The 14666-nt window shown below is 44.0% G+C and overlaps 1 protein-coding gene and 1 pseudogene across 9 annotated transcripts in view; both read right to left on the minus strand.

Moving 5' to 3' along the window:
* ATXN1 (ataxin 1) overlaps positions 1 to 14666 on the minus strand; it is a 395770-nt gene that overhangs the window by 218324 nt on the left and 162780 nt on the right. The window lies entirely within an intron of this gene.
* Positions 7346 to 7837, minus strand: LOC308344418 (peptidyl-prolyl cis-trans isomerase A-like; annotated as a pseudogene). Its single transcript has one exon. The product of its transcript is annotated as a peptidyl-prolyl cis-trans isomerase A-like (transcript).

Consider the following 14666-nt stretch of genomic DNA (forward strand, 5'->3'; position numbering starts at 1 on the left):
ATTCAGTGACTGTAAGTAGCCCATTGGGTCCAATTTTCATGAAGAGGTGCCAACCCCATTTGGTGTGTATAATCTACGAATGAATCCAAATACTATCAGTGCTGAAACCTACAAGACTCAAGCTGGCAGGGCATGGTGGGGGGGGGTGGTGGGGTGGGGAGGTCTCCAGAAAGGGAGAAAAAGGATTTTTTAAAAAGATTTTATTTATTTATTTAACAGAGATCACAAGTAGGCAGAGAGGCAGGTGGGGCGGGGGGGGGGGCTGGGGGGCGGAGAAGGCTCCCTGCTGAGCAGAGAGTCTGATGCGGGGCTCAATCCCAGGACCCCGGGATCATGACCTGAGACAAAGGCAGAGGCTTTAACCCACTGAGCCACCCAGGCGCCCTGAGAAAAAAGATTTTTCATGACATTGGAAGTTAAGAGCAGATTATATAAGATTTAAGTTGAATAATAACAGCAAAGCTTTCATGGATCTCCAGATATCCAGAAAGCTGTAAGCTCAAGCTCTTCATAAAACAAAAATCCATTAAACTTAATGATTTCTATTCTACATTCAGCATTTCCTGGTTTGTTTTTCTTTTGTTTGTTTGTTTGTTTGTTGCATCCAGATATAAGAAGGACAGTGCCTTATTCTGCTTTCATTCAACTAAGGCTCAAAAATTCAAATGGTACCATGTTTCTTGTGGGGTCTTAAGGAGGTAGCTTCAAGAATTCTTCCTTCAGTAACAACTATTTTTGGCATTTTAAGACCGGATTCCACCAAACACTCCCTTTCTGTATCGGAAAAACTGCGAGCTCCACTTGGAACATTATAAGCAGTGTACTTATGGGGAAAATATAAGTTGCCTTTAATACGTTTTGACACTCAATGCTCAGTAATAACCTGACAGTATTTAATTATAATGCCTGACTTTTCTATAGTAATCTCCAGCTCATAAAGGGCTTTCTTTCTCACCCATGTAGGCTTCTTTGTATTAAACCATAGCTCTGCAGTTCAATTTCTGTTAAACCCTTTCAAAAGTATTAGTCAATTACTGATCACTTAACACAAAGGTGCCTGAAATCTATGAGAACAATTTGGGAGAAAGTGACTGCACACTGGGGAGGGCAGAAAGATCATGACATCACAATTGTTCTGGTTGTTTTGACAGTAAAGAAGAACCAGCAAAAGATACAACAAAATACATAAACTTGAAACTAAAAGGAAATGTTTCCAGCAAGGGCCACATGAGGGGAAGACCATTAAACATGACTGCTAGTCACTAAATTTCAACTACACTAGCATCAGCATCTGAGCCTCAAGTGCAAATCAGAGTAACAGCTGAAGCAGTTTCTTACCATTGCAGGGGTGCGTGTGTGAGGGGGGAACAAAGTATTCTTTTCAATGCAGCAGCACATCGCCCTGACAATCTAACTGTGACAAGCTTGCACCATCCTGGGCATTCTATTTCTGCTTCCTAACAGAACAGCATCAGTAACATTTGTGATCATATTCTGTCAGCTGCTCTGCTAACAGCAGAATTTTTCACTTGTATATGGATACTAAGTTCCCTAAGAAGGAGCAGCTCTAAGACCAGGGTTCCACCTTTTTGCTTTACCGTATGAGGCCAGCAAGAATAGTTCTGTGCAGGCGTTACACCTGTAAACAGACTTGAGATAAACAAGGTCTGTAATCTGCAAATTGGCTCCTTGGAGCAAATAACTGGTTCATCAGATATTTGTAAAAGCAAATGTAAAATCCGTGAATTATGTCTCTGTGTCGACAAACTATAAACCGTTCAGAACTTTTATGTTAACAAGGCATTTTGCTTTGATGTGTTGGATTTTTTTGCCCGTGTATGTGCAGAACACATACACAAAAGAGAATTCTAAACTTCAGTGTTCTTTAACCTTTACAAACCAACACAGTAATTATATTGCAAGATATCTGACAAACTGGGGTAATATGAGCAAAGAACTCTTTTTTCCCCCACTTCCTCTAAATGGTTCTCAATTTTTTCTCAATTTACAGACTCGCTGCAGAAAAGATTTTCATAGCCATGAATCGTATTAAAGATAAATGGGTAGATAAAATAAAATCGCTCTCCCAATTCACAAGAATATTTGAGGCACCTCCAAAGGAAATGTTTCTCCAAACATAAAGACAGTATTAAATTTTAAGAGCAGGGCTATCATCAAAATGAATGCAGAAAAGAGTAAACATAAGTTAACTTGACAAGCCCATACTGATAAAGCACAGATAAATGTTATCTCTGGGTTACAAGCCCAGTACAGGCAGTCCTCAATTTATGAATGATCTGTGCACACAAAGTTCATTTGTAAGTCAGTCAGTTGGAACTCCAAACCCATTTTCGCAGAGAAACAAAGTTTATAAATAGTGCTTTGTTTTGTAGGAAGGCAAACAAGAGCTATTAAGCCCATAATGTTGACAAATTCTGGTACTGACAGCTCTTAAGCAAGTCGTCCCCATGTTGAGCAGGGAACAACAGATCCAGAAATCAAGAGGAGTTTGCGGGGAGGGGGCAGAAGGTTTCTCCTTCCTCACCTGGACCTTCCAAAGTTTTCTTCGGGCATCCGCCTGCCTCTCTTGATAGACTTCCAGCCCCACTTTCATTCGAACCCCTCTATCTAAATACTTCGTCCCAACCCACGGAAGAGAGCACCCAAATAATTTTATATAGTTGACCCTCCCCCCACCCCCATACTCCCCTTCCTGTGCTCAGATGACTGACAAGGGCTTACAGAGAGAGTTCAGTTCAGTAAACGCTTGCTTCCGAGTTTGGTGGGAGATACCATCTCCAGAGAGTGCAATGGGGGGAAACCAGGCTCTCAGTATATATAGAACAGGGATAACGAGACAGGTGGAAGGACTGGGATAATCTCAGAAATTCTTATGGAATTTAGCTATGTTAACAGGAACAGGACCCTGCAAGTACAGTTGGAAGAACTTAAGGAGAAGCAGTTTCCTCACCAATCGACACAGATTAAAGCCCAGGATGGGGGCGGAGGTGCCCTCTCCTAGGGGCGGTATTTAGAAAGTTCCCTTCCTGTCCCTGTGGAGCCGCACACGATTGCTTGTTCTCTTTCCCACTGAAGAGAACATCAGGGAATGCGTGTTCAGAGGAAGATGGTCTGAAGAATGAGGAGTCCTGACACACCGATTCAGTGGGCTCCTGACTTTCCGAGGGTGCAGCTGTGCTGTTCTGCCAAGAACCGGGTACTCCCCCAGGGGTGCCCCCAAGCGCAGCTGGGACGGAGCTGAAGGATGACATCAGGCTCAAGAAGGCAGCCCGTACCCAGCAGAGGCTGGTTAGTGTTTCCCACACCGGCTTTCTTATCCTCCCAAGGCATAAAGGTTGGCATTCCCCACCTTTCCCGGCTGTTCGGTGTGTCCATTTGGCTAAATCTGGCCAAGGGAACAGGAAAGAGAGTGATGTCCACCTCTTCCATTATTAAATCTCCAATGAGATCTCTCACTCGCTCTTCCCCGCAACTGCTGCAGAGGAAACTTCAGGTGTCCCAGTGACCTTAGGGAAAGGCTGATCCCTGAGATGGAAGGACTCTGGGTCTGGGGGTCTCCACCCCATGGATACCTCCGCCCCAACTGTGAATCCTGGAAGTTAACTCTCACCAGCGGGCATTCTTCATGCACCATTCTTGCTTTCTGTGCCTTTCTTTGTTGCATCTTGGGGAAAGGTCCTTTATGTTCACCCACCCCGAATAATCCACTAGGTTGGTTGGTCTCTTCAAATGAATGGCCCAAGGCCCCTGGGTGGCTCAGTCAGTTAAACCTCTGCCTTCAGATTGGGTCATGATCCCAGGGTCCTGGGATCAAGCCCTGCATGGGGCTCCCTGCTCAGTGGGAAGCCTGCTTGTCCCTCTCCCTCTGCCTGCCACTCCCCCTGCTTATGCTCTCTATTTCTCTGTCAAATAAATAAATAAAATCTTTAAAAAAAAAAAAAAAAGAATGACCCCACACCACTGAGATTTTATAATGCTTCTAGTTTTTCCACGTGCTTTACCATGGTCAATACAGTTAACACTAAAAAGCCCCCTATTGCCTTTAATCCACTTGGGGAACTGGGTAAGTGAACTCATTACGTTATTTTTTTATTTTATTTTATTTTGAACTCATTACGTTATTAACCTTACTGTCAGTGTCCTGCCGAGCCGTCGGGGCTCCGGGCATCTCAGGGTCTCATCTACTGGGACAAGTATAGAACCATTCTGCAGGTCACTCTTCTCCTTGAGAAGTCTTCTTCTGACTATTTAAAGATTTCCTAAGTAGGTGAGGGTCACGAAAGTACGTGTACTGGGTAAGAAAACTAGGATCATATTCACGTTATGACAAATTTCACAGAAGTGACATCACGTGAAAGCTGTTAAAACAGCTTGCTCACTTCATTCTTACTCACTCGGTTTACTTTTCACAGGGAAGGGGGAGAAGAGAAGCTCGGGAAGAAAAGATGACAGTAAAGAAGGGAAGGGAGCCGCGACCACGCCCACCTTTTACTCGGAACGTATCCCTCTTATTACATTATTGAAGGTTACAGGGTAGAGTACAAGCTCTAAATAACGACAGAACTTCGATTTTGTTCATTCCTAAGACTTGGCTCTCTATCCTTGCTTCTTCCGCGGCAATTTTTTGGCACTCTCCACTCTCCTCTCTTTGTTGCATTTCTGAAAGGTCCGAGAGGTTAAGTGACCATTCACTTCCCATGCGGCATCCTGAAAAATTAAAGAATTGACCTGCATAGGGGCATCTGGCTGACTCAGTCAGTTAAGCCTTGGACTCTTTATTTCAAATCAGGTCATGATCTCCGGATTGTGAGATCGAGCCCTGCCTTGGGCTCCACACGGAGCATGAAGCCTGCTTGGGATTCTCTCTCCCTCTGCCCCTCCCCTCCTCACTCATACTCTCTCTCTTTAAAAAAAAAAAAAAAGGATTACCCTGTATAATATGCTTGTATGAACTCTGTGACAAAGGATAGCCTGATAGATTTCTCAATCCCTATGGGGCTCCGCTGAGGGTTACAGAGCAGGGATTGTGCCTGTGTTCGTTCACCTTACAACCTTCTGAGATTAAGTCCCAAATCATTCCCTAAATTCAGCATATGACACTGACTTCTGCCACTAAAGGAAAAGCGGACAGCCACTGTAGCAAATGCACTCTACTCGGACGCATCGGGCACTCTGATACGGCGCTGACTGGTGTATATGGCTCTGTGGGAAGAACCAGTGGACAAAGGAAGCACCTTTACATGGAAGCACTGACCATGATTAAAATATAGAACTATATTCCCTATGAAACAAATACTGACGTCCACACAAAGACCATACAAAGATTCGTCACCCTGCTAGTTTGAAAATAGAGGGGACCTCGTGGTCACCCCATAGAGTGTCACTGCCCATGTCTACTCTACAAAAGACATCAGTTCTTTTTAATTCTACACAAAACACCTATTCGTATTATGAAACACACTGCCATTTAAACCATGTCTTAAGTAACACCGTAGGCAATTTGTAGTTCATGGAGTGCTCTCATCATTAAGAAGATGTTTGGAGCGGACGTCTACACGCTGCAAAAGTGATACGCAACGCGTCATTCTGCACCAGAATCGGAACCACCACAATTGCACGCCTGTAAGAATACCGAGCTATTTCCACGTCCAGGGAACCCCAAAAGGGGCTGACTTCGTCTTCAGCTTCCTTTTCTCAATCAAATGTCTATTTATGGTCTCTTTTTGTCTAACCATTGACTAATATAAAAAAAAGGGGGGGTAAGAACTCAATGTTTAAGAAACATAACTTTAAAAGAATGTTGATTGGGAGAGGAATGGAAATAACCTGCAAAGGCTTTTAATACATAAATCCAGTTACTACCAGCCATAATCAAATGCGTAAGTCCAAGGGAGTACGAAGTGAATACACCCACACCCACTCTTCGGCCCCAAGCCTAATGTTAGTCAAGCCCCAAGACTGATTCCGACTGTGTGGTAACAGCTCATAGCTGCTGATGAGAAGGCTACCAGCTTGTGGCAGAGATTTAAAAAAAAAAAATTATATATATATATATATATATACACACACACACACACACACACACACACACACACACATATACACACACACACACACATATATATATACACACACATATATATATACACACATACATTTATGGACATGTATATATATATACATACATATATATAGTCATCTTTGAGGCATAAGTGGAAAATTGTGAAATAAATGATGAAAACAAAAGAATGAAGGATACAGAAACCCTTTGCTAAGTAACACAGAGAAGGGACAAGCCCAAGAGAAGAACACAGCCGAATCTGTCCAGAAGAACATTAACGAAGGGTCTGCCCGATGGGCACCATTATATAGAACAAGTCCAGAAGACACAGTGCCAAAAGATCGGGAGCCTAACCCTTCGGCACCCCACCTTAATTTTCTATTTTTTCTATAAAGTTCCTTGGGCTCTTCTGTTATTTTAACTTTTGTGTCTGGGACCGTTGGGACCCAGAGATATCTATCTTGGCAGAGTTCAAAGAGTACGTGTGGGGTTTTTCCAAGCAGAATGGTGATTTAATAGGGTTTTTGGTGAGTAGACTGAACAGTAGGCTTGACATCTTTATTGAGCAGAGAGAAATGTCAACTTGAAAAAAAAAAAAAACGCTAACACTGTCCATGACTGCTGTTAGGAAGACAGCAATTGCCTCAAATCCCCTCCCTTCGTTTCTTCTGGAGGACAGGGACCACCACCCCCTCCCCAGCAGGTGGGTCTGAGCTGCTCACTTATGACGCCATTCGGCCCAGCTCAAGCCATGGGCTTTCCTGTTCTTGTTTCACTGGCAGCTTTTTCATCCCCCTTCTTTGCCTAGAATACATAATTCCTCAATGTACGTCCTCAAATACCTGCTAATGGAATTATTTCAATTACAGACACCGGCATCACCTGTCTGTCCTGTGACCTTGACCCGGGAATCATCTTTGACTTCTCCTTCTTCATGCCCCACATCTATCCACCACTAAGTTCTACAAGTCTATGTCTTCAAATGCTTTTAGATAGGCTCCTGCTTCTTTTTCCTGACCCTCCAGCCTCACCCCAGGCCTCAGATGAATAGCTTCTTAGGGCCTCTTGTGAGAAGAGGTCTGATACTGTTTAGTTAACTCTGCAGTCCAGCTGCACTTGGAGGGGAGTAAGGAAAATATGGATCCACAGGACCCTAGCAAGAACACACAGCTTACAGGATGTTTGGAGCAGTTGGGGGTGATGGGGGGCTCTCCTGAGGAGAGAAGGAACGTTCGGGTGGCTAAGATAACACACAAGTCAGATTTACATTTGTCCACAGTCAGCAGTGGTGATCTTCTTGCTGGTCCTGCCACTCCTGGACCCAAAGCGCTGCATTCCTGGACCCAGTCTTCCTGCCCTCGCTCACCTTGCCAAAGACCACACACTTGCCATCCAACCACTCAGTCCTGGCAGATGAACACCCTGGAACCATTTGTGTTGGGTCCAGCATCTGCCACGGACAAGACGCCAGGCCCCGTGTGTTTTGGGATGAAATTCTCATCATCCACTTTCTCTCCGCTGATGGACTGGCCTCCCAGGCCATGATGGCGAGTGACGTCACCACCCCAGTGCAGAGAACCCAGAATAATCCTGTGAAAGCAGGAAGCTTTTATAACCAAATCCTTTCTCCCCGATGCTCTGAGCAGGAAAATTCTCTCCTGTCTTAGGAACTTTGTCTGCCAATAGCTCAACGGAGATGCAGTCCAAGGGCTCACTGGCCACTGTAATGCTGAAAAACTCGGTAGGTTGGACCATTGCTGGGCGGCGGCATCTGCAAGGCCTCATTACCTATTTCTCACTCCTAACTCACCTATCCTCATCTTTCCCGAGTCCCAGCCAGCTCGACATGCTTTTGCCAATTTTATATATGTACCAGCTCACTGTGTCACTTCCTTGAGCAAGAACTTGCAACCATGTCACCTGCCCCATGAGCTTCAAACTCCAATGCCACATCTTAGTGGTCCTCTACTCTGTCCTCCCCTCGGGTCCAGCTTCCTTCCATGCTGATCTCCAGCAACAATGCACACATCCCTCGGCCGGCCTCTCCACCTTTCCCACACAGGTGGCCTACATCCCTTCCTCAAGCCTTTGTCCCTGCTCCTAGATCCATCCCTATTTTGTCTTTTAAAAAATATATATTTATTTATTTATTCGAAAGAGAGAAAGTGAGAGAGAGCACATAGGGGGTAAGGGGCAGAGGGAGAGGGACAGAATCTTCAAGAAGACTCCCCGCTGAGCATGGAGCCTGACATAGGGCTCGATCTCACGACCCTGAGATCATGACCTGAGTGGAAATAAAGAGTTGAACGCTCAACCAACTTAGCCCCCCAGGTGCCCCCACACCTATCCCTGTTTCTCTACACCTCCTTTCAAGGTGCTTCTCCCATGGAACTTGCCCTGACCCTTCACCCCTTCAGCCATACCCTCTTCCTCTCAACACTCACTGACACACACCTGCCTCGCCTACTGCAAATTCTTGGTCGTATATGGTCATGTATTGCTTCTTGGGGATAGGTACTGTGTCCTCAGCTAGATTTTCATAAAGGTACTTTTAGGTTTATAGACAGCCACAAAAATAGTACTGAGTTATCTTGTCCCCAGCACCAGGCTTCATGTTCAAGTCTTACATAATCATGGGACAATGATCAAAACTAGAACATTAAGCCTGGTCAACACTACCAACTAAACCATGGAATTTATTAGGATTTCACCAGTTTTTCCACTCACATCCTTGTTCTGTTTTAGGAGCCCATTTAGGTTTTCACAGGACATATACACATCCTGTCTCCTCCAATCTGTGCAGTCCCTCAATCCTTCCTTATCTTTAAGACCATGACACTTTCAAAGAGTACTCATCATCAACCATTTTCTAGAATGTTCTTCAATTTGGGTTGCCCATTTTCTCTGGATTAGAGTGGGATGACATAGGAATGGGAAGGACACCACAGCAGCGGTGTGTCCTTCTCAGCATTTCCCATGAAGGGGCACCCAATGTTGGTATGCATTATTGGTGACCCTAAAACTTACTCACTTAGTTAAGGCGAGTCCGTCAGGATTCTCCAGGTGGAGTTACCTACTTCTTTTTGTAAGTACTAAGTATTTTGGAGGGAGATACTTTACGATGCTACAAATATGCTGTTTCTCCTTAATCTTTGGCCCACCAACGCTAGCATTCATCGGTGGAACTTTCCTATGGCATCTACAGCTATGGGTTCTAATGATGCCTCTCATTTATTTGTTTATTTATTGGAATTCTTCCATAAGGAGAATTCTTTTGCCCTACCAATTTACTTATTCAATTATTTACTTATATCAGTATGGACTCATGGATATTTATTTTATTCTTTGGGTTGCAGTCCACTATTATTTCATCATGAGAGCTATTCTAACCCCCAGCTAAATTTTGGGCCCGATTAGAGCAAATATGATCACATCCTATCTTAGATATTTTCCCTTGTGTCTAAGACAATGATAGGGACACAGTAGGTGTCTGACTCATTGACTGACTGACTGATTCAGTCACTCGACCGATAATGTTCATGGCCTTGACTTAGGTGCCAGAGTTAAACAAATAAACAGTTCCTTATTTCAGATTTGCAGTCTAGTTAATAGAGACGCATGTGTATCTATGAGTCCCTGATAAAAATATCTGGAGTGGGGCACCTGGGTGGCTCAGTGGGTTGAGCTTCTGCCTTCGGCTCATGATCTCAGGGTCCTGGGATGGAGCCCAGCACAGGCCTCTCTGCTCAGTGGGAAGCCTGCTCCCCTCTGCTCCCATGTGCCTCTCTGCCTACTTGTGATCGCTCTCTCTGTCAAATAAATAAATAAAAAATCATAAAAAATTAAAAAAAGGAAAACTCACTTAAAAAAATATTTGGAGGAATAACACAATAGCTCAAATGCGACTACAGTAAACTCTGCCTGGAGAAAAAAGAGTAGGGTGATAGGAGAAAAAAAACTGCCTTAAGAAAAATAATGTTCCATTCCCTTTTACTCCATTGCTCTATAAAATAATAAAAATAAGTGGGCATATAAAATAAATACCTTAACATGGTTAGCAGGTATGCCCTGCTTCTGTATCTTCTAAACTAATTTTTAAAATCAAACCTCAAGGGCACGCTTTTTAGGAAGATTTAATGTAATAAACACAGACTCTTTATATAGTGACTATATGCTTTACGAAGAAAATTGGAAAGAGCTAAGGTAAAAAAAAAAAATCTGAGAAGCCATTTATCTTAATCTAGTTTCCAAATGCAATTTCATAGTTTTTATGCCTTCACAGGGAATAATGAAGAGCAAATAAGAAGCATCATCAATCAGAGATGCACTCCCTAAGTTTCTTTACTTAATTCAGTTTTCTTGTACCGCTCCTACTGTATTTTCCAAACAAAGCTGTTCTTTTCCGTGTTCAGACCTGCAGACATCCTCTGGAATACTAAACAAACAATCGGGGCACATCTTCTGTCACAAATTACACTCTGTAACATTCTTTATCCAAAGCATTTTGAACTCCCAGCAAGCAGAGACACATCCAACACACAAAGAGACCTTGCCTTATTGCAAGAGCCGCAAACAATAGAGAATTTGTATTTTTAGATACTTCTTGACACTTCAACCTGTTACTATTTAACTCCTACCATTGTTCTCCGTGATGAACAAGCAAACGCTCTCCAGCATGCCCGATGTTACATCATGCACTTTGGTTGCAACAGTAAATGCCGTTTGCCTATCGCCCTTTCTAATTCCTATCTATGTGTCTTTGCTATGTTAGGGTGTATACAACAGATGCAACACAGACACACCTACGTGTCGCGTCTGTGTCTATCCCCATGCATGCACACACATTCACGGATGCACACACACACAGCCTCATAGGCGTGCAGATTCATCCCCGTGTCCGTATTCACATAGAAATCTAGTTTGTTCCGCTGCCTGACATGTCCGTGAACACACACACACACAAACACACAGAGCATGCAATCCGGTGGCTTTCCTTTTGTTACCTTTGGTAGGAGATTAAGATAGAAAGCATTAAAAAAAAAAAAAAAAAAAAAGCCAGGAAGACACTTCATGGCGTCTGTGATTAAGAAACAGAAGCCAAGGAGACACATGGGCTGCCGCATAAAGGGAAGTTGGGTGCGCCAGCCCACGCTGATGAAGCTTTACCGTGTTTCACCTTTCCCGCTTCAAGCCTTCCTCCTTAAGCATCCTACTTACCTTCCTCTTGTTCCTAGCCTGCATGCCGCCCCGCCCCATCTGTCCCCCAGGGACCCCCCCCAAAAGGAGCATTATTAAATGTAACAAGAGAGCGTTCCTTTTCCTTAGGCTGTTATTCAACATTGACTCAGACGAAAAGAAAATTACTATAAAATGATGAGGTGTAAAGCCCCGAGAGAGAGTGGACAACTCTGTTACAGAATTCACTGGAAAAATTTTGGAAAAATCCCATACACACAGAAGGGTGTCTGGGCCAGAAAAACGAGGAGCAGGAAAAAAAAAATAATTCGTGAATATTTTTCATTGTTTTCACAATAGATTTTTTTCCCCTGTCCATGACTGGTTCTCTGGGGGGGTGTTCTCATAGGTGATCTCGAAGGTGATCACGGCCCCTGATGCCTTCCCCATATTGCAAGCACACTGCACACTGACAGAAATAGCACGGAGCGGGCGTCAGAGTTCACAAAACATTCTTTACACACTACCTCCTTGATCTCTCTCTCTCTCTCTCTTTTTTTTTTTTTTTTTGTAGATTTTATTTCTTTGAGAAACAGAGAGAGAGCACACAAACAGGGGGCAGGGTAGTGGCAGGCAGAGGGAGAAGGCTCCCCACTGAGCAGGGAGCCCAATGCAGGACTCGATCCCGGGACCCTGGGATCATGACCTGAGCCGAAGGCAGCAGCTTAACAGAGTGAGCCACCCAGGCATCCCTCAGTTGAACTTGACAACACCCTATTAGATACAATTGTCTCTGTTTTGTAGATTACCAAAAACAAACAAACAAACAAAAAAAAATCCCCTCAGATTTTAAGTGACTTCAGAGTTAATAAATTGCACAACTGAAACTCACAACCAGAATTTCTGATACCAAGTATCATTTTTTTCCCCATGACATGAATCTTACTTAATTCTCCCTGAATTCATCAGTTCCATTTTTATAATAGTAGGCTGTATGAACTCTGCTCACTGCCTAAAGACTGTATGTGCCTCTAAAACTAACCCTTGAAGCCGTATATTTCTTTTTAAAGTTCTCTCTTTTCTGGTTAAATTAAAATGCCCACATTCCTTTAGCACCTGCTTCCTTCATCCCCTGAACCTCCCTTTTGAAAGATCAGATGTCCTATTATCAAATGATCTGATTATTTCCATGCTTTTTAAAAATTATTTGCTTTTGGGGTGCCTGGGTGGCTCAGTGGGTTAGGCCTCTGCCTTCGGCTTGGGTCGTGATCCCAGGGTCCTGGGATCGAGCCCCGCATTGGGTTCTCTGCTCAGCAGGGAGCCTGCTCCCCCCACCCCCCCCGCCTGCCTCTCTGCCTACTTGTGATCTCTGTCTGTCAAATAAATAAAAAAAATCTTGAAAAAAAAAAGAAAATAAATAAATAAATAAATAAAAATTATTTGCTTTTTTAAAATTCTTATTCTTGCACACATTACTCAGTATTTTTCAATTTTAACCATTGCTACTTCCATGTTTGTTGAAGATTTATCATTTACTCCAGAAAGAGAGAAAGCACATACTGGAGGGGCAGAGGGAGAGAGAATCCCAAGCAGACTCTACACTGAGCATGGAGCCCGATGTGGGGCTCGATCTCAGAACCCCAAGGTCACGGCCTGAGCCAAAACCAAGAGTCGGACACTTAACCAACTGCACCAGCCAGGCGCCCCTCCAAGTTCTTATTCTAACAGCTATCACAGTGGTTACCTTCCACCCCAGAAAAATCTAAGGAGTTCTACATATTTATTCAACGGCCTTTGTCTAGCATGCACATTTCTTGAATTTTCCTTTCCGGCCACTGTTATTACGAAGACCCTTGAATGAAATAGAAGCGTCGTCTGCCAGCTCATTCTTCCTCAGCCTTTCAGAAGGTGCCTTAACAGAATGACTTCTCAGCATAGTACATTCTGATGTCATAAATACTGAACACGATATAATCCCTACGAGGGAGGCAAAAGGAAAAGTAGCTCCAAACAGACAGATCTATTTATGTGCCAACACAGCCCGATAATTAGACCACTAGGAAAAGAGAGAGAGAGAAAGTCCCCAGATGACAGCTTAATGGGACATCGGGCGAGACCCCTCTTTGGCGTGAGCGTAGGGGAGTGTTCAGGGCGGTCAGCGTGGGGCTGCCAAGGCCGCCAGCCACACCGTCAACCTTAGCGATGATCCGGCTCCGGGCGTCCCACCCCTCCCTTCTTGCCGCCCAACTCCCGCTTTCCTGCTGTTTTAATTGGATTATTTTGGAATCTGCTATTTCTGTCTCGCTCCTTTCCCCAAACTGTCATGTAAGTACTGCAGCTTGACTATAACTCAGCTGCCAAATTCCACTCCCGAGACGGCTGCATTTCGGTGGCAAGTGAAGTGTTATTCCCTTGATATCATCTGAAACGCTAGCTTCAGAGGTTAAGCATCTGGGGGAGGGGGGACGCCTTTATGCAGGAAGGGAGTGTTTTGTTTTATTCTGTCTTATCATTACTGGAGTCATCAAATCCACTTGACCGTGAACAGGGGAACCTACCAGAAAACACCACCTGAGCGTGAACGGGGGAACCTACCAGAAAACACCACACGCAGATACTCAAACGCGCCAAGAGAATATAAAGACCGACTAGGACTTTTCCCAGGTTCTTTCCTACAGGGACCTCAAAGCCTTAAAACATCTAGGATGTAAGATGATGATCATTTTTAGAAGGGAAGAAGCCGCAGAGAGTAACCCATTCATTACAGATATAAAATTTGGAGGCGCAGAGTACATGGCCCTCCTGATCTCTTCCTGATCCCCAGGCCAAGGACTTACCAGCTGAACTTGAGTTCAGCCAAAGACATGCACAAAGGATCGCAGCTCTGCCTGTGGGACCAAAGACAGCTCCAGCTTCTAAAGCATGTGGTATCAGCACTAAATTTCTTGTTCTGTTTGGTGACCCTTCATTTGTTTTAGATACTCGGGATCTAAAGTTGATCTCTATGAGCAAGAAACCAGAGTGGAAATAGAGGGAGAAGCACAGTAGAAGCAGCGGCAGTACACAGCACCCGGCCAGGAAATGTGCAAAGGTTTCTATGTATATGATCTTCACAGTGACCTGTTGTCCTCACTTTAAAGAACAGGAAAATGAACGCTAGAGAAGACAGAATCTTTCTGAAGAGAAAACAGGAGGACCAAATATATCCGCCAAGTCATGGAAGCTACCTTCCCCAATTTTACTAAAACATGTAGTGAAAACCTAAATTGGAGGGGGTCTTGAGGTAGGGAGTCAAGGAGACTAAATGATCTTCAGGTTCCCTTCCATGTCCAAGTACTACAACATCGGAAGCTATAATATCTAACATTCTACAATTCAGAAAATGTATTTAAATGTTTCATCTCCCTTG

The sequence above is a fragment of the Martes martes genome (assembly GCF_963455335.1).
Source record: "Martes martes genome assembly, chromosome: 6".
Classification (NCBI taxonomy): Eukaryota; Metazoa; Chordata; class Mammalia; order Carnivora; family Mustelidae; genus Martes; species Martes martes.